Source organism: Benincasa hispida, chromosome 9 (genome assembly GCF_027475165.1).
Source record: "Benincasa hispida cultivar pf3 chromosome 9, pf3_genome.v1.1, whole genome shotgun sequence".
In the NCBI taxonomy this organism is placed as follows: Eukaryota; Viridiplantae; Streptophyta; class Magnoliopsida; order Cucurbitales; family Cucurbitaceae; genus Benincasa; species Benincasa hispida.
In genome coordinates, this window is record NC_143486.1 from 36,172,709 (window position 1) to 36,192,084 (window position 19,376).

A 19,376-nucleotide genomic window follows, 5' to 3' on the forward strand; every position below is an offset into this window, starting at 1 on the left:
CTGTTTGATTAAGATTATTAGTATCTTCGGTATTAGTGTAAGTATCGCTAGTATTAGTATAAGTATCTTTGGTATTAGTATAAGTATCGCTAGTTTCTATATCATCAGAAAAAATTAAGACACGTTTGGATTTTCTTGAACGAATTTCATGATCTTCCGCCAGACTTTCCTCGTTTTCTCCTTTCTCTTGTTCTAACTCGTCGATTAATGTGTATGACCATCGAGGAACTTTTTTACTGATTTCTCTTATTCCAATCGAGTTTTGATGACTTGCTTTAGCGTTGTAAGGAGTTATAACTACATAGAATAAAAAGTTTAAAGATTTTATTCGATCTTCTGACTCAATTTTATCTTCAATTTGTGGGTAATTAGTATTAAGAAAGGTAGCATGAATCTTATTTGTCCAAACGTTCTCACTATAATTTTTTCTAGAAGTTTCATTTATAATTGAGAATGAAAAAATAAAATGGATTCATTTGCGGTAAGGTCTGCTCAACAACGGATCATATGTTTTTGGTAAATAGTATTTTTTAGTTTTCTCATTACATAATTGAGTCCTTTTTTCCAGTACATCCCGAGCTAGAGTAAGGGATCCCTTATCTAGAACTTGAATTCTATTTATCAATTTAATACCAACAAAAATGAAATTTATAGTAAGAGGAAAATTCATCGACTTTAAAAATCGTGAGGGTTCAAGTCCCTCTATCCCCATAGTCTTACTCAACCAAAACTCCAAATCACTCTCTTTAGATGGGAGTCAAGAAAGATAGAGTACTTTATTATTTTGGTATATTAGGTGCCATCGCTCTAAGGTCTCTTTATATACTAGTTCAATTAGGGTTCCCATTAAACCCTAGTTAACTATGAATGAGCTTGTACTCATTAAGTTCATACTCAATTATGAATCTAGGGTTTTAATTAATTAGATCACATAATAGGGTCAAATGTAATAAAATAACCCCAATATGATAAAATATTAATTCACATACATAGCCAATACATTAATTATACATATTATTATTTAAATGTGTTTAACAAGACTTGGGCTATGTCTGTGTATCTAATGTAATTAAATTACATAAACCTTAAGTGCGCATAAATAGGTTATTTCAATAATAGAATTTCCCTTTAGTTCAATCTACTCAATCTCCTGTATTAGCATGCTATCAAGGCTGCTTTCGTCACTACTCTTATAACTAAACCTTCCTCAATCACTAATTCTATTACATTCAATGACATAGATCAAGTATGGATAGATAACATGGAAACTACATGCAAAGTGATCTATGTCATGCCTGTTTCCAACTAGTCCAAATTCCTTAGTGAGATCATTCCTAAAAACTTTATGTTAAACCGCATTTGTTAAATTCCATGCATGATAAACAAGTTTAAATAATCAAACATAAACCATCAAATTTATTCTATATATAAAATAAAAAAATAATGTAAAAAAAAAACATCCTTAACAACAAACTCCCACTAAACCATGGAATAAAAAAAGTGACTAACACCAATGTGAGTAACATACTCATGAAAAACTTTAGGTGGTAAACCTGTAGTCAATGGATCTACCACCATAGAGTTTATGCTAATGTGTTTAATCAAAATTTGACCATTTTGAACTCTTTCTTTAACAACTAGACACTTCACGTCTACATACTTTGACCTTATATTATTGTTGAGCCCTTTTCAGTGTCGTTTAAGTCCAAAAAAAGAGCCACGAATTAAAAGAAAGTTTAAACTCCCGAACTACTCCTACTACTACGATAATGTAGCAATAGTGGTGAGTCCGGGGTCGAACCATAGGGAGGCATAGAATTGATTCCCTCTTAAGTTAAATTTGACTGTGGAAAAACAATAAAAACTGGGTTTTAGGTTTTGATTAGTTTGAAAACATGCAGGAAAATAAATTGCAAGGGATAAATGTAAACAGTAATTGGTTCATCTAGTTCTCAGATCAAGTTAGGCATTCAATGTAATTTCAATCATCGTTTTCTGCCAATTGACTATGCGCTCGAATTATGCCTGCATAACTACCAAATTGTTGCGATTTAACCAGTTTCTACAAAGACCGAAAACTAATTAAATCAAAATCAATCAAACGCCCTAATTATTAAGGTTGGGAAGGTCAAACCCTAACTAATCTACATGTTTCTAAATTTAATTGGGTTCAATAGTGACCATGTAGAAATAAAAACACATGCATTATGATTCAGGATTCAATTACGTCGCTTGATTGATAGGAAATCCATATTCAATTACCAATTTTATCTTTGAACCTAGCAATTAGACATTTTAGGAATAGCCATCAAATGCCTAATTTACTATTGCTACTTAGGACCTTAACAACACTAAGAATCATTAGCATGCACGATAAAGTGTAAAAGTCAACATCAATAATCATGCTTCGGAATTTAAATCGATTCAAAGAAAACACAATTCTGAATTGCAAGAATCAATAAAAACAGATGACTCACGAAATTGACGTTGAATCCTTGATCTAAGAAACTAGATGAAGATTAACTCATAAATTCATAGACAAATTTAAGAGTTCAAGCCAATACATGTTTACAATCCAAAATAAAACTAAAATCTAACCTAATGATACTTAAGAGATTAAAGGAAAAAAAGATAGTAAAGCCACTCCTCGGCCTCCACAACCTCCAAGTTCATATCCCTTTAGCCTCCAAGAATTTTGTGCATCTTTTGACCTAAAACCGAAGAAAAGAATTTAAAGTATTGATCGCAGCGTCAACGCTGCCCTACAATTGGGCTGAAGATGGAACGCATGCATGCGACTGACTATGTCAAGATCGGATCCTTACACATTATGATCCGACCGCTACGACATGCATACTTAGACTTTTCTATCATGAGATGAGTTTTGGTGAAAATTTCAAAGAACATATCTAAATTTTATTAAATAGATAGAAAAACTATATAAAAAATTTATTTGTCAAAACACCAGGATCCATAAAACATTAGTATGGTGGTACAAAATGCATATGCCTATAATAGTGAGTTTGATGGTTGGCCATTTGAGCGACATCCAATTCTGCCATCTACGCTGTGTCCTTACCTACAAAGTCTGTAAAAATATAGGATGAGTATATAATATACCCAGTAAGTAGTTCTCACGTAGGGTAGTGACCAAATGCACAATCACAAGCAACATGTCATGAAAACATATGGTTGGGACCGAAAACGTATAATAACATGTGGCGGTCAGTTATGCTTCCAACATAAATCTCTCCGCCCTAATAGGAAGATGAGGACCTAAGCGAAAACTAACCCATCTGATGATTAGCGGGTCATACAGTTAGTAGGGTCGAAGTCGCATCTAACATCAACCATTAGCATAAACGTAATATTGGACTAGAGTGGTGCAACCATACATACCCTACTAGTCCCTAGTGTAAACATAACGTAAGATTAGGCCTGGAGGGGTGCAACCATACATGCCCTACCAGCCCTGAAAGCATAAATTTCTCCGCCCTGATAAGAAGATGAGGACTTAAGCGGAAACTAACCCATCTGATGATTAGCGGGTCATGCAGTCAGTAGGGCCAGAGTCGCATCAAACATCAACCATTAACATAAACGTAAGATTAGACTGGAAGCATAACTTACACCTAATTAAAACTAGATTTTAACGTAATCGTGAACAAACATAATGCATGGGGACTCTTGTAGAGAAACGTGTTCTAAGCATGTAATGCAATATAACAATTAACATAACCATGCAACACAATAAAGGTATACTACCATAGAACATTTAAAGAGAGGGTGAGATGAACTACTTACCTTGACTGTGATCTAATTATTCCTTATTATTCTTTATGATTTGATCAGTAGAGCTTTCCCTTTTTAAACTATAAGGAAATTTGGGCAGCACCTTGCCCGAGCTTTTCTCTTTTAGCCTCAAAGAACTTCCTTACTCACACTTACTCTTTCACACGATTCTTTGTTACTGAGATTTGTTTGAGAATGGGTTAAATCTTCAGCAAAGGGTCCTATTTATAGTAGTTTTCAGCTCTTTTCAGTGTGACAAATCATCCTACAGGTGACTTTTTTAAAATTACTTAGGGTTTAAGGATTCCTCTCAATAAGACATCTAATCTTGGCTAACATTTGCCCTTACGTCATCATTCTTTGTTTGTATTCAATTTTAGGGTTTTTCTATGTATAATCTATAAGATCGTGGTCAAATTCAACGCATAATCCATGCTTCTGTCCAAATCTCGCTCTCTTTGTTCTAAGAATCTCGCTCTCTCCAGCTTTCTCGCTGGTTTGGCTATCGCGACTCTCATTGTCGCTGTCGCTGGTCTCGCTCTCGCTAGTCTTGCTCTCGCTCCCGCTCTCTCCCACTGTCTCGCTAAGAATCTCCCTCTCTTTACTCTCGCTCTCTTCAATGTTCTCTCTAATCTTGCTATTTTTCATGCGTGGTTGCCTTCACAGCTTGTGGACTTCACTTCCTCTTTTTAACTCTTTCAAATTTTAAGAGTATATGGGTAATTAATTCACTCCAATTCTTCCAATGAGTAGTGTCCAAACAAAAGTTATCTACTGCTCGTTGTCTTCTGAATTAGCTAGCATCCAACTTCCAATTAATCCTCCCTGATTCTGCTCCCTTATTCATTATTTTTGGATAATGAATAAATTTCCAATTTCCAATTATTCATTTTTTTTCCTTCTAAATTTCCACCCATTTAAATAAAATTTCGTCCTGCTTAATATTTGACATTTAATTTCTTGTATGCGTACAAATCTGGGTTGTTACAGATTAGCATCAAAGTATTTGGAGCATTGCAACACTGTTGACAACATCGCAACATTGCACTGCACACTACATTTTGTCTTATGACGTCAGACAGATTTAGGTAAATGTCGATCGTTGCGATGCTGTCCAGGGGCTTTTTAGTCATTTCTGCCACTTTGAAGCTTGGTTGCTCAAATCAATTCGAATTTGCTTAAATTAACCCCATTTAGCTCCAAATGCTTGGTTTTACCTTTTGATTGCTCGGAACCTGCAAAATAGAGCAATAAACACATAAAATCTAGCAACGAGCTCAAATTAAGCTAGGAATAATAGCTCTTTTTGAGAGCTATCAAACGCCCTCCAACTTAATTCATGATCATCACGAGGATGGTAGAAGCACACAGTCAAACTAACTAAGACATATTAGCTCTAGTTGCAAAGTTGTTACTCTAGTCTCAACAGTTAGTAAAAATAGAGTTTGTAATCAAGAACGAAATTCAATTAGAATCAATCAATGAAGCACAATTTTAAGAATGATTCTTAATCTATTCATGCATAAGTGAACCTAAAGTCTTGCTAGTTAAGCTTCACGGCCTGGAAAAGTTTTATAAGGCTTTCATCCCATTTCTCCTCTACTCCGGCTCGGTTATCAACCATGGACCTACCAAACTTGCAGACAAGAAGGAACTACGAAATGTGCTTTCATACCCCAGTACCAGGAACCTATCCACTATTTTCCCACAGGGCCCTAACTAGACACAGCAGAGGTAGTTCTGTTCACCTCTATCCATGCACAAACACACACACACTATTTTATGCATATTTTTAAACAATTAATTTGCTTCTCTTTATTTTTCTTTTTTTTATACACAGTAGGCCTTATTTTATCCACCTTGTCTAGTTTTTCTCTACAACAAGTGTGATTACTCCTAAGTCAAATGTGGACCTTTCAGGGTGACAACAGAAATACAAACCAAATACCAATTCTAAGCATGCAAGATTTTAATTTTGCAAAACAATGACTTAAAGATGTATGGGAGACAAAAAAAATAAATAAATAAAAATGGGCTAAAAATCATGATCATGCTTTCCTAATGTTCTTTCATGAAAATTCTATCAAAGAAAGAGTGCGTTATAAACTATCATCATAACAATAGAGCAACAGAGAAAACAAGACAACCAAAGCACACAAAGCATAGTCCAAACACAGAGCTCAAGGACCCCAAGCTAAAATAAAAGCCACCCAACAGGTACCCCACCCCCAATATTAAAATGATACATTGTCCCTAATGTATCTCAAGTATAGCTCAAAAATGAAAAGAGCAAGGGAACAAAAAATCTCCTCTAAAAACATGTCGCACACGGGATGGTGGTGGTTGGGCTTATTCTCTTTGCATTGGCTTTTCTGTTAAAGCTTCAGAGAGACCTACCAAAGAATGAAAAATAAAAGAAAAACAAAAGCAAAAGAAACCTACAAAACAAAAAGGAAGTTAGAAAAAATCAAAAGAAAAGAAACAACAAACTACAAAAATAACAAAAATGAAAATAAAGGAAGGAAAAGAAAAATACTACCAAAGACATAAAAAAGAGGGAAGACTAGCCTCAATCAGAGTTTGGTGAGTCTGGCATTTGAGATTAGGCCACATAAATCTTGATAGAATCCGGAGATTGGTAAAGAATGGACTTCTAAGTAAGTTAGAAGATGATTCATTACCTCCATGTGAATCTTGTCTCGATGGAAAAATGACTAAAATGCCTTTTAGGGGAAAAAGTTGTAGAGCCAAAGAACCTTTAAAACTTATACATTTGGATCTTTAAGGTCTAATGAATGTAAAGGCTAAAGGAGGGTATGAATACTTCATCTCTTTCATAGATGATTATTCAACGTATGGTTACTTATTATGGAACATAAGTCTGAAGCCTTTGAAAAGTTCAAAGAGTATAAAGCTGAAGTTGAAAACCTATTAGGTAAAACAATTAGAACACTTCAATCTGATCGAGGTGAAGAGTACAAAGATTTAGAATTCTAGGACTACATGATAGAACATGGAATTCAATCCAATTCTCAGCATCTGGTACATCTCAGTAGAATGGTGTATCAGAAAGAAAAAATAGAACCTCATTAGATATGGTTCGTTATATGATGAGTTATGCTCGATTGCCCAACTCATTTTGGGGATATGCAGGAGAGACTATAGTTCACATCTTGAACAATGTGTTTGATTTTATGTCCTAAAATTTGTGGTTTGTAAACAATAAACTTATTATATTATTAGTAAAGGTGTTATTGAGATTTTATTCAATAAAGTTGTTATTAAATGTATGAATTGCTCATTTCATTCTAGAAATAACCTAAATCAAACAAACTAAGATCTGTGACTATTACATGAATACTTGGACTTTATGTAATGACATAAAAGTGGATCAAGTTCGAGTAAATAGTCTAAACGGTTTATAGTATATTGATAAGGCTGGGTAACTTATCTTGGGGACACTATAGGATGTGACCCACTTTATATTTAGTACAAATGATGTGATCCTAAATCGTTCATGTAATGACATGCAATCGGGGGCGTCCAGTACAAAGAGTTTGTAAAAGATCGGACCAAGAAATAAGTCACTCTTACTGTATAACGTTGTTTACTATTTAAGACTTAATATTTCAAAGTTATGACCTATGTAACTTGACCTTAGTCCTGAGCAACTATGAACTTCTGTTTACTCAGAATTATCCTTAGATTTGCATGGGTGAGGGTTAGCTCAACAGCGTCGACTCAATAAGCCTCCCATTTCAGGGGTATAATCGGGTAGATATCTAGTGACATAGGGTGTAATACGGACTTCACTTATTCTCGCTTTTAGGGTTAGTAAAGAGGTTATTCCCTTAAGTGCCAACTTCAGAACATGAACAAGGGGCTCCATGTTCTTCTTGGCTCGAGAGGGATTCGGTTTAGTGATTGGATCACAAATTAAGTGTTAATTAGAGGATCAGGAGGATCAGTAGAACTTAAAAAGCAAGATGTAATCTCGAGGGTAAAATAACTTTTGATCTAGCCGTTATTACAAACAACCTATGAAGGGTTGACTTATTAATTCTGGTTATATCGAGTGGATAGAAGTATATTTATAGTGAGGGAAATGCAACTATTAGGCTTTAGTAGAATGACCCGGTGGTTAGCAAATGTTAGTTAATTGGGTTAAAGAATTTAGCCGGTGAATCTCGAATTGTTGGAGCCCATGATCTGTAGGTCCATGAGGTCCCCCTACTAGGTCATATCAGACTAAACCTTAGAACAGTGTGACGAACGAATTGGAAGTGTTTGAATTTGGTTTTTGGAGCAAAGTGTTAAATATGTACGATATATTTAACCTAATATTTAACTGTAAATTAAACATAAAGAGAGAGAAAATAGAAAATATTTAAATAAGATTTAAATATCAAGATTATGAATAGAGATTCATATTGATTGTTATTAGTATTGGATTTAATATTAAATTAAATTAATTAAATTGTTTAATTAATTATTTAATATAATGTAATTTTAAAATTAATTTTGAGATTAAATGCAATTGGTCACAATTGCATTCAAAGTCAAAATAGTTGACTAGGTCAAAATTACATCAAAAGTTTAAATTATTGACTAGGTAAAAATGCAATAAAAGTCAAAATGTTGACTTTCAACTTCCAAAGTCAAAAAGTCAAAATTGTTGACTTTGTACTTTAAGAGTCAAATTTTGACCTTTGACCTAGTTAATGAAAAGATCCAACAATTTTCAGTGGGAAATTCAAATATTTGCATTGCTAAGTATTGTTTTCAATTGAAGACATTTACTCCACTAATCCCACTTTGAATTAGTGGATTTTTTTAGTGTAAAATTCTCATCAAACTCAAAGTTGCATGTTTTGCATGATATGGCCTTTAAAAAAAAAGTGTTTTATGAATATTAGCTCTCTTAGCCAAGTGAACTTTTATTAGATTATTTAATAATCTTAACCTATTTTCTCTCAAATCTTTAACATTTTTCTCTCGAAATTAGTCACTCACTGATCACCATCCTGTTCTAACGCCGGAGAATAGTCAGAAAGACTCTCGTGACGATCTACGGACCATTCGTGATGAGATTGGAGGTGATTTGTGGAAGATTTGATACTACAAAAGTTGTATATCTTCTTTCCCTTTGTTTTTAATTTAATTGCATGCTTATTTTTTGAAATTAACCTAATTAGAGTACTTTAGATCCGTTATTTCTTCCGCTACGTATGTGTTCGTTCCATCACAATGTTCCCTCAAAGTGTGTTTTTGAAACACCTTTTGAGTTGTGGAGGGGGCGTAAACCGAGTTTACGTTAATTCAAAATCTGGGGTTGTCCTGTACATGTGTTAGTGAAAAATCCTAAAAAGTTGGAACCTCGTTCAAAATTATACCAATTTGTTGTCTATCGTAAGGAAATGAAATGTGGTCTGTTTTATGACTCAAGAAGATAAAGTGTTTGTATCGAAAAACGCTACTTTTTTCTAGGAATACCATATGATAGATCATAAACCATGAAGCAAAATAGTATTAAGTGAAGCTACTGATGAATCAACAAGGGTTGTTATTGCAGCTGGTCCTTCATCAAGAGTTAATAAAGAAGCTAACACTTTAGGTCAGTCTCGTCCTTCTCAATCATTGAGAGTGCTTCGACGCAGTGGGAAGGTTCTGATACAACCTGACTGGTATTTGGGTTTAATTGAAACTCAGTTTGTCATGCCAGATGATGGTGTTGAAGATTTGTTGTCCTATAAATAGGCAATGAATGATGTAGAAAAGGACCAATGGGTTAAAGCCATAGACCTTGAAATGAAGTTTATATACTCTAATTCAGTATGGGATCTTGTAGATCCACCTAAAGGGGTAAAATCTATAAGGTGCAAATGGATCTATAAAAGAAAGAGAGATGTATCCGGAAAGGTACAAACCTTTCAAGCTAGACTTATAGCAAAGGGTTATACCCAGAGGGACTATGAGGAAACTTTTTCCTCTGTTGCTATGCTTATGTCTATCAGAATTCTCTTGTCAATGCATATTATGACTATGAAATATGGCAAACGTATGTCAAGACTGCTTTTCTGAATTGGAATTTTAAAGAAAACATCTTTATGTCTCAGGTCGAGGGGTTCATAACCTGAGGTTAGGAGCAAAAAGTATGCAAGTTGAATCGATCCATTTATGGGTTGAAACTTGCAACAAGATCTTGGAACATTAGATTTGATACAGTGATAAAATATTCTTGTTTTGATCAAAATGTTGATGAACCTTGTATCTACAAGAAAATTATTAACGATAAAGCAGCTTTTCTAGTACTTTATATGGACAATATCCTAATCATTGTGAATGATGTAAGGTACCTCACTGACATTAGATTTGCAGCCCAATTCTAAATGAAAGATTTAGGTGAGGCGCAGTATTTACTTGGGATCCAAATCATTAGAGATCGCAAGAACAACACGTTGGCTCTGTCTCAAGCAACTTATATCGACAAAATGTTGACTCGATATTCAATACAGAACTCTATGAAAGGTTTATTACCATTCAGGCACTTGGTTCAGTTGTCTAAGTAACAATATCGTAAAATACCTTAAGAAGTTGAGGATATGAGATGTACCATATGCCTTAGTTGTGGACAGATTAATGTATGTTATGCTCTGCACTAGGTTAGATATTTGTTATGCAATGAGAATAGTTAGTAGGTACCAGTTCAATCCATGGTTAGACCACTAGACTGCGATTAAGAACATCCTCAAGTATCTTAAGAGAACGAAGGACTATAAGCTGGTATATGGAGAAAAGGATTTGATCCTTACAAGATACACCGACTTTGATTTCTAAACTAACAAGGATTCTAGGAAATCAATGTTAGAATCAGTGTTTACAGTGAACGGGGGAACTATAGTGTGGCATAGTATGAAGCAAGGATGTATTGCATATTCCACTATGGAAACTGAGTATGTAGCTGCTTGTGAAGCAACAAAGGAAGCAAGTTGACTCAGAAAGTTCCTAAGCAATTTGGAAGCAGTTCCAAATATGGTCTTGCCCGTCACCTTATAGTATGACAATAGTAGGAAAGTAGTCATTGCTGATCTTTTTACGAAGGCTCTCTCTCGGCTAAAGTGTTTGAGGGCCAACTAGAGAGTCTTGGTCTACGAGACATGTACATTGTATAATTTAGGACAAATGGGAGATGTGTAATGAGAATATGGATGCTATAGTTTATTGTATTTATTTACAGTAATCCCATCTTTTGGATTCTAATATCATGTACAACCCATTGACTATAGTTTTAGTTCAAGTTGGAGTTTGTTAGGTGGTATGCCCTAAAACTTGTAGATAGTAAATGTTATTAATTAACCGTCATCCATAAAGAGTTATAAACGTTAATTCAACAAATGTTATTGGTTTTGTTGTTTGTCTATTTTGTCTTAATAACCCTAAATCTACTATACTGTGGGTTATGAAACCTCGTGAAGAACTAACTTATTTTTGTTAGTCTATATTTTTGGACACAGAAATATATCTGTAGTGAGAAGAGTAAAGTTATGGATCTGTAGTGGAGTGTCATATTTAATGATTATTGATTAACTTGGTTAATGAGTTTAGCCAATCAATCTCATATCGCTGGAGCTTATAATCTACAGGTCCACCAGGTTCCTTTGTCAGCTCACTATAAGATATTTAAGAGAGGTAATTTGAATTCTTCAAATTACTTTGAAGAAACTATATATTAATGTGATTGATATATAATTGATTATGGATATAATCTATAAATCATATTGATTGAAAATTAACTCAAGTGAATTAGATTCACAAATAATTAATTAACAAAGAGGTACTTCACATATACATAGCAAGTTTATGATAATTAGATGTATATATATTAAATTAGATTAAATGTATAAATAGTTATTTAATTCATGTGCAAATTAAATTAAATATTTTTTATTTAATTGTGCTAATTAACTAAATAAGAGTTATTTAATTGATTAATTGTGGAAAATGAAATAGGAAAAGGATTAGGAAAAAGGCTTGACCCTTTGGGAGACATTGAGACAGACACTGACAATACACAACACAGAAGTGTTAGTGTGAAAAATTTCCCTAAGCCACAAATAGAATCCTCTCTACTCTCCAAAACCCTTTTCTTCTCTCCCTCTCCCAATAGCTGGATACCACCTAGAGAATAATGAGGTTACTCTCGTGGTAGTGTTCGAGATTGTTGAAGAAATCGTTCATGAACAAGATCGTTGAAGGAACTATTCGTTGAAACATAAAGAAGATTCTAATCTTTTTCCCAAAGGCATATTATATTATATGTTTATATTCTATTTTAGTATATTGAATTTGTTTATGTAAAAATCCAATTGTGGGATGCAAGTTCTCACACAAATGCTTCTGTTGCGAAATCTGATCCCTTTAATTTCATCATTTTGCTAAATTTGATGCATACGACATATTCTGATTTTGAAATTTTTTAAACTTTTTGTAAACTTTTTGTAGGATTTTTATATTTTAACTTGAAGTATTTGGTTATATTTGGTTGTTTACGAAATTTGCATTAGAATTAGACATACGGGGAAAAAAAGAATAGAAGTATCGATCGGAAAACAATAAGGGTACCTATATATGAGTTATTTTCAAATTAGTGTTTTATCAACTCAGAGTAAATTCAAAGAAATTGATTGTTTGGTAGTTGAGATTTTTTATTGAAGGAATTGATACTCCCCGCAGCGGAAACAATTGAATGTATTGGCCTCTAAACTTTGTTTTATAGAATAGAAAAATATAGAGAGACGGAAACAATAAACAATATTAACTTAAAGATGCTATCTACTATGTTAATCAAATAGAGAAGAAAGATATAATGGGAATCACATACCCTTGAAGACCAATTCGTCTCGTTCCTCTCCAATTCGCATTGTCTTGTCCCGATCTCACGAACACCGCAACCGGACACCACTATAGGGTCTTCCCCATTATTCTCAGGGACAAAAATCATGCAAAGGTATGGGCTTGTACTTTAATTTGGCGGGAAGAAGAAGAGAATTGAGAGAAATTTTCTTCTCTATAAAAACTCATCTGCATAACATAGAGAACCAGAGAAACCAGAAAGAGAACAAGAGAGAACAATTCTCTCCATTGTTTGTTTTTATGTGAGAGTGAGATTGAGAAAATGGGTGAGAGAGTTATAACTTTTTCCCCTTTAATTTTATTAAATTCAAATTCAAAATTTTGGATTTAATATATGCTAACCATTTAATATATATACAAACTATATGATATATCACATATAAATATAAAACCTGTAGTTAATATTATATCACATATAATAAAAACTATAGTTTACTATTCTCTCAAATAACGCAAGATATTAATATGAATCAAATTCATATAAATAATAATTCAATCATATTCAAATTATAATACCTCTCAATAAAATATATAAATTTAATATGAATCATATTCATATTAATTTTTATGTATAGTTCCTATATGAATCATATTCATATAATTAATATTTGAATCATATTCAAACATTTATTTCTCTCATAAAACTATCTAAATTTAATATGAATCATATTTACATTAAATTTTAACATATAGTTTTTATATGAATCATATTCAAATATTTATTTCTCTTATAAAAATGTATCAACATATAATTTATCAATATATATTACTTAACTATATCTTATACAATTAATTCACTTGAATTAATTTAAACAATTCAAATTAAACCAGAATTAATTTAATTCTCATCAGTCCTCATTGAGCTAACGACGGGACCTTATGGGCCTATAGATTGAAGCTCCAATGATATGAAATTAATTGATAAAATTATTTTAATATAATTAATCAACGTTCATTAACTGTCGATCACTACATAAAGACTGATAGCTGAACTCTTCGCACTATAGATATATTTATGTATCCATTGGATATAAGCAATCAACAATGGATTGACTCTTCAGAATTACTCGTCATTAATGTTGGGTCAAATTAACGTTTTAACCCTGTAGTTACATCTAACTCCTTAACAACCATTGATCTCTCTAATGAACAACTAGTCATAGTTCAATTATGACCGAACCCCTCTCGGGCCAGGAGAGGGTGAGGTGCCTCATTGTTTGAGCCCTGGAATTTGCCCTTTGGGAAGCAATCTCGTGGCATAGTGTTCATACTATCAATCTCGTAGTTTAAGGTTCGATTCCTCCACCCCATACTTTAATCACAATACCTATAAAAAAAAAAAATCGTCGAGGTACGTTGTAGATCATTAATTATTTAATTTGCTTCAAATGTTGGTGGTTATATATTATTTATTATTTTCTCTTTCTTTTCCATTATTTTAATCAAAAGACAAATAAAGCCCATCAATTCAACAATGTATATAAATAGAAACTATTTGAGTGCTTGTAATTCAAACAAAGCCACCCAAAAAAATAATAATAATTTAAAACAGAACTCTAAAAATGTATGAAAAAAAGAAGCATTTTGAATTGGTTCTATTATCACTCCCAACGTGGCACATTCATGTGGTAAATGGCTTAAACAATGCAACTCTATTGATTCATTGTAAGTTCAAAGATGATGATTTGGGAAGCCATAATTTGGTTGCCAAAGTCCACGAATTCCAATGGACTTAAATTTTAACATATCGTTTGAATCTTTTTGAGTTGAAGAAACACTCTTAACTCACTTCTAGGTGCTTTGACAAAAAATTTTTTTAGATTGTCAAAGATGATGGAATTTACTTGAGAAACAATCCTACTAATGTTAATGAACTTATGCATCAATGGAACAAAGTTACGTGAATTCTTGGTAACTTTTCAGCTATTAAAAGAAACTAATCTAAGAAATAATATTACACATTAAGATACAATACAAGTGATTTCTATTCTTGTAAGACTATCATTTATGCTTCGAATTTAAATCTATCTGATGACTTTACCTATACTTTTGGTTAAAAAAATATATGTCACCATATATTTGAACAATGTTTACTGATGGTTTCAGTCTGATCAATTTCGTTAAATAAATAAAAAAATGAGAACGAGCAAACTAAGTCTCTGTTTGATAATTATTTTATTTTTTGTTTTTTGCTTTTGAAAATGAAGCCTATGGACATTACTTTCACCTCTAAATTTATTTCTTTTTTTATCTACTTTTCACGAATGATATAAAAAATGATGCCAAATTTTGAGAACTAAAAAGTAGCTTTAAAAAAGTTGTTTGTTTTTTAAATTTTGTTAAAAATTCAACCATTATACTGAGTGTTGGGTTATTCAAACTTCTCTAGGCCCAATTACTCAAGATGAACACTGAGAAGATGAAGAAATGGTCAAGAAAGACTCTGCCAAATCCTCGATGCTCGCTATGTTTCTACTCAATGCTCGATGCATATTTCCTTTTATCCTCGACGAGTTTATGTTCAATCCTTGATAGAATTCAATTAAAGTTGAACGATACTTGATATTACTTGATGAGTATTGATCTCTACTCGGTGCGACTCGGAGGCGAAAATGACTAACTCGAAGCAACTTGATAGACGAAATTGTTGCACGATTCAACTCGATGTTCTGGAATTCGATACAATTTGAAAGCAACATTGTTTTACGCGCGAGTTTCAGAAAGATTACAGTCAATTGAAAGAAGAAGATAAAGACAAGAAGAAGATAAAAACAAGAAGAAGAAACACACAAGTTTACGTGGTTTGGCCAAGATGCCTATGTCCATGGGAAGATTCAGGTACTTTTTCACTTAGAAGATTGCATATAACTTTTGTTTATTTACAGAAAAATAGGAAAATGATGAACTTAACACGTTTTTTTTTTTATCAGTGGTATTTATAACATATACCAACAGACAGTTTACAAGATAAAGAGTTATAAACAAAAAATAGCTGAAGTATTTGAATCATGATTTCTTCACTTAGAAAAGATGCAAATCATTATAAGAAATGGTTACGAAAGGGAGTCTAAATAAATTATTTTGTATATAGTTTTGAGAACTTTTCTTAAATTTGATGAATGAGAAGTTAAGTTATTGATCAAATAATTAGAATGAACTATCCTTGCTTCTCGTATTGCTATGAATTGGCTATTTTTTTTTTTTCATGTAATATCTATTTGAATATTTTGTACATATTGTGAATAAAAGTACTATTCTCACTTTAAAAAAATTAATTGAACAAAAAAGAACCTAACTCAACTTGCATAGATCATGGTCTCTCAAACATATAAGAAATATGAAATAAGAATGGAGACTTGTTTAATTTAGTAATATATCTCGTTGTGCTTTTTTTCTGTTAATGTTTTAAAAGGACAACATACCAGACAACCATTGAGAGTATGAGTATAAAGAAAATAAGAAATCCACTTTTGCAAAACCTTCCTTGCAAGAGAATATGCTATGAAGTTAAACATTGAAAGGTGTGTACAAAATCAACGTCACAACTCCTTTGCTTCACTTCCTCTATAATAAATGACACCTTTGACAGGTAAATAGCCACATCATTGAACATATGCAAGCCCCTCAGCAATGACCATGACTTCAAGAAACTTAATCTTAGAGCATCAGGGAGTGAACTTCAACGTAGCCAAACAAGCACGACCAAAATGGTCTCGAAGCACCCATCCAAACCCACCCATCTGCCTATCAGCATTCCAAGCGACATTAATATTCATATTCCAAGCATCGTGACAAAGGAGATTCAGCGGATTGGGACTAGATAGCACCTATGGCTTTCAACTTCGGAGGAGGGATGTTTTGACTTGACTTTCTATGATTCTATTTGAGGTCACTACTATTATGAATGCAATTTCAAGCTTACCATTTTGATATAAAATAAGAATTTTCTAAATAACAAAACGAAATTTTATTTGGCATCCAATAAAAAAATTTAATTAAAATGGAAAATTTAAAATTTATAGCTAAAAACTCAAAGGTTCTCATAAAAAAAAAAATCCAAACAATCTTAAAAACATGATACTAAGATGAAGCATTTTTGTTAGTCCTATGACACTATCAATAGATCCCTTGACGAGCACCTTTACATCCTTTCTCTTACCTGGAAAACATTTTAGAAAATAATGAATATTTAAAATACTAGTAAGTAACTCCACTACCGAGGTCTGGCTATGCAAACAAATGCAACATGCTCTAAATATTATGAACTAGGATGTAATCTGAAGTACTAAATCTGAATTTAGGCTATTAGAATGAACAGTTTAACATATTCCTACTGTATGTGCGATGTATTCACATAATATCTGGTGAACTTGAAGGTGCATATTATAAACTAAATATGAGGTATACATAGCAACTTATAGGAGGGCAATTGTGACCAAACTGATCTAACCTGCAACATACAATAAATGGTCCCACAAAATGAAATCATAACATATCATCTCATGAAATTCATAGTATGCTTGACTAAAATGTATTAAATCATGAAACCATATCATGCAAACTTTTCTAAAACCGTATAACAAAAATTGAAATATTTATTCAGAGGCATTTCAGTCGTAAGGCTACTAATTACCTTAATCTAGCAAATTGATCCCCTTTTGGCTTAAGAAAAATCTTAAATATATATCAATATCCTAAGTTTAGCTTTCTTATTTTTTTCCTTTTTACATTTCAAAACTAATAAATAATTCAAATCTTTAATTGAAATAAATTAATTATTGTAATGATCTGACTCTCTAAAACTATTAATAAGGTCATTACATTATGCATACATAAATTTCAAAATTTCTTTTCAACTCAAGCAAAAGAATCAGACCGTTTTATAAAATTTATAACTTTAATAAAATAAAAGTTCAAATAACATAAAACCTTCGTTCAGGGTACACCTAAAATTGTAAAACAAAGCTAGACACTTGCATAAAGTGTTAAATAGTGCAAATACTACCTCTCAAGGTTCATACACCAAAACAAACATTTACAACATGAAAACATGAGCAGAAACATCTATTTGGTCTCAATGGTACAGTTACAGACTCTTCTTGTCATTCCTCAATCTTCCCTTGCCCTTACAAAAAAACACATCATAAGAAAGGGTGAGTACAAAAATACTCAAAAAATAACTCCATGCCGAGGTCATACTATGCATTTATGTCCAATAAATGCAAAGATGATAATTGTTTGGTTTGATGCCCTAAATCTCATAGGGTCCGGTAGTTTGTAATTGTATTGTACAAACTTTTATTTATTTAATAAAATATGAGATGTTTTATTTGACATTTAGTAGCATTAAACCCACAAACCAATAAACTAACATCCAAGGTTGTTAACTTAAACATGTATGTAAAGACCATGTTTAAGTGATAACCTAAATGGTCTGTAGTGGATGGATAAGGCTGGATACTTTATCCTAGTAACACTACGAATACAACCCGCTTTGTAGGTATTACAATGATTATAAAGTGCTACAAATGATATGATCCTGATCATTCACGTGGAGACATGTGAGTGGGTGTATTCTATACAAAGGAGTTTGTATAAGACTGGACCACGACATGACTAGTCTCATTATATAACATCGTTCATAATAGAGTCTTACATTTCCCCAGGATGATCATAGGTGATATGACTTGAATTCTGAGTGAATTGTGAATTCCTACCTATGAAGATGGTCCTTTGATTTGTATAGGTGAGCGTGGCTAGATTGATGATTCAATAAACTTACCATTTTGGGGATTTGTCTGATTGAGAAGCTGGGAACACAGCTACGCAAGACGGAATTCACTCCTTCCCTAACGTCGGGGTAAGTAGATAAATTGTTCCTTTAAGTTTTAAATTTGGGGCTTGAACAATATGGTGCCACACCCTCTCCTGGTTCGAGAGGAGTTGGTCATAGTTGGACTATGACTTATTATTCATTAGAGGGATCAGTGGTACTTAAAGAGTTAGATCTAGGGGGAAAATGGTAGTTTTGGCATAGTTGTACTTCGAGCAATTTGTGAAGATTCATCACATTGTTGACTGGTTATATCGAGTGAACATAGAAATATATCTATAGTGCAAAGAGTGCAGCTGTCAGTATTTAGTGAAGTGTTCTGACAGTTAATGGATGTTGAATAGTTTAATTAAAGAAGTTTAATGAATGATTCAAGTACTATTGGAGCTTCAAGCTACAGGTCTATGAGGTTCCCTCTGTAGCTCAACAGGGTTTTAATGAGAATCAATTTTTGATTAATTTGATTATTCAAATTAAATGAGGGAATTAATTATATGTGATATGATTAATTTAAATTAATTATATATGATATAGTTATTATAATGTATTTGATATATTATAATATAAAGTTTAATTGAGAGGAAATAAATATTTGAATGTGATTCAAATATTAATTTTGTGAATTGGATTCATATAATTGAATTTAATATAAATGAGATTTATATTAAATACCATTGATGAGAGAATTAAAACTATAGCTTATATTGTATATGATATAATATTAAACCATAGATTCTATGTTATATATGATATAACATATAGTTATATATATATATATATATATATATATATATATAATAAGTTAGTTATTATATATATATGTATATAAAGGTTTAAA